Here is a 2,661-nt window from a genome sequence, read left to right as displayed (position 1 = left end):
CTCCTCCTCCTCCTCCTCCTCCTCCTCCTCGGGAGATGGTGGGCTCTCCTTCTTTGGAGGTTTCCAAACAGAGGCTAGATGCCCATCTGATAGCAGTGCTGATTCTGTGAACTGAGGCAGATCACGAGAAGGGAGGGCAGGACGTCTCCTCCTCCTCCTCCTCCTCCTCCTCCTCGGGAGATGGTGGGCTCTCCTTCTTTGGAGGTTTCCAAACAGAGGCTAGATGCCCATCTGATAGCAGTGCTGATTCTGTGAACTGAGGCAGATCACGAGAAGGGAGGGCAGGAAGGGTTGCCTCGGTGCTGAGTTCTCGTGGCCCATTCTTTAGATGCACAGGGAAATGCCAATCGCCAGTTTGGGGTCGGGAAGCAATTTTTCTCCAGGCTAGTTTGGTCGGGGATCCTGGAGGTTTTTTGGTCATCTTCTGGGCGTGGAACAGCGGTCACTGTGGGTGTGGAGGGGGAGTTATTTGTGAATGTCCTGCATTGTGCAGGGGGTTGGACTAGATGACTCTGGAGGTCCCTTCCAACTCTATGATTCTGTGATTCTAAAGACTAACAAAATTTGTGGAGGGGTACAGTGCTCCCTCTAAGCCGTGGAGTCTTGTGAGCAAAAATTCTACTTTGTGAGCTGCTGGCATGAAAGTTGTGAGCGATCTATTTGGCTGCTGGATACATTAGTTTGCTCTGGAGCCATCCTTCCTGAGCTAAGACAAAAACGTGTGAGCCGGAGGCTAAAAAACTGTGAGCTGGCTCACACTGACTCAGCTTAGAGGGAACACTGGAGGGGTATGAGCTTTTGTGAGTCACACAGCTCACTTCTTCAGATAGCTCATCCCCTGCCGCAAATGTTGTTAGTCTTTAAGACGCTACTGGACGCTTGCCCTTTCCTACTGCTACAGACAGACTAAGATGGCTATTGGGCTGCTGTCACACACACTAAATCATCAACTTTCAGTCCACTTTCACTGCACTTTCCAACTGGATTTTACGGTATGAACTGGCAAAATCCAGTTGGAAAGTGGACTATTTAGTGCAGGGGTGTCAAACATGCAGCTCCTGGGCCGGATGAGGCACCCGGAGGGCTTTCTATCAGGCCCGCAGTAGAAATGGCTGTCTTCTGCTTCTTCTTCCAATTCTGCTGCTGCTGTGTTATCATGAGTTTGCAGCTTACAGATACACACCTGAATGGCATACTCAGGATTGCAACAGCACAGACATTTTGATGCAGTAATTCAGAGCAAGAGGTGTCAGTTATCGGACACTGTTAAATAAGCAAAATATTGCAAGAGTGCTAATGTTTTAAGCATGTTTTTATTTTAAGTAAAAAAAACAAAAACCCTTTGTGTTTGTGTCCTTTATAAAGTTTCTATCTCCACTACCTGGCATTCCATTTTATGACACACATGGCCCGGCCCGGCCCAGCAAGGCCTCATTTATGTCAGATCTGGCTGGCCCCCGGGCCGCATGTTTGACACCCCTGCTGTAGAGTTTCTCCATCCCTGCTGGCCCAGTATTGCAGAAATGGAAGAGACTGTGGCCATTTCCGCACTGTCACTTTTGTCACTCATTTGTCCCTATTGCTTTGTGTCCTGTCCCCCTTCCTTTCCCACATATGTGTTTTGCTCCCTCTGGGACTACTAGAGAGAGCAAAACACATTGGGGGGGGAGTGCGGAAGTGGCAACTGTGACAAACGACACTAATAAATATTATCATACAATTGTCTGTGTGTTATCAGTTCTAAGGGACTGTGGTGGCTCAAGTGGTTAAGACGCTGAACTGCAGACTGGAAGGTCGGTAGTTCGACAGTTCGAGACCCGAGTGCCGCGTGACGGAGTGAGCTCCCGTATCTGGTCCCAGCTCCTGCCAACCTAGCAGTTCGAAAGCAAGAAATTGCAAGTAGATCAGTAGTCATGCGAGCCACATGACGGTCTTCGGGCAGCACTGGCTCTTCGGCTTGGAAACGGAGATGAGCACCGCACCCCTAGAGTCGGATTCGACTGGCTTTCGAGCAAGGGAAACCTTATTGTCAGTTCTACGTAAGAATTATCACAAGTGCATAAGTACAAAAGCGATATCAACTTTAATAGGAAGGAGATTGCACTTCTTTGAAAAATTAATTGGTCGCTGACTCTGAAAACTGTTTTTCCCCCTGCGACTTGAACCTTGATTTGAAATTGCCTTTTGAGAATCGAAATACCGACGTAACATTCATTTTCGAAGACAACCGCTGTCCATCTCTGAAGAAGACTATTGAAATGGAAGACTTAGCTGGACTTACGCATTTAATATTGAAATTCTAGTATTTGGACTTTTGTACTTAGGCACTTGTGATAATGCTTATTTAGAATTGATAATACAGGGACAACTGTATAATAATCTTTATCAGCGCCGTTTGTCACAGTCCTGGTATTTTCATTTTTTGACTCTGTATCTTCTCTTATTCCGGCCTGATACTGCAGAAATTTCTGAGTGCCACAAAAGGACTATTTTGTTGTCTGTCCTTCAGAGCTACAAGAATGTGGAACTTTCCCTTATTCATTGGGCCCCTGTGCTGATTGCCCATATAGCTGTCTTCAGCTGTGGGAAGGGGCTGTGGCTCAGTGGGAGAGCACCTGCTTGGCATGCAGAAGGTCCCGGGTTCAATCCCCGGCATCTCCA

General features: G+C 47.6%; 1 protein-coding gene across 1 annotated transcript in view; it reads left to right on the top strand.

The window, feature by feature from the left end:
* Nucleotides 1-2,661, top strand: part of ZNF512B (zinc finger protein 512B) — a 60,920-nt gene that overhangs the window by 3,713 nt on the left and 54,546 nt on the right. The window lies entirely within an intron of this gene.

This window comes from Gekko japonicus, unplaced genomic scaffold (assembly GCF_001447785.1).
Source record: "Gekko japonicus isolate JY-2015 unplaced genomic scaffold, Gekko_japonicus_V1.1 scaffold3824, whole genome shotgun sequence".
NCBI lineage: Eukaryota > Metazoa > Chordata > Lepidosauria > Squamata > Gekkonidae > Gekko > Gekko japonicus.
The sequence above is the reverse complement of the archived record's forward strand: the minus strand, read 5'-3'. Positions and strand labels throughout refer to the sequence as shown.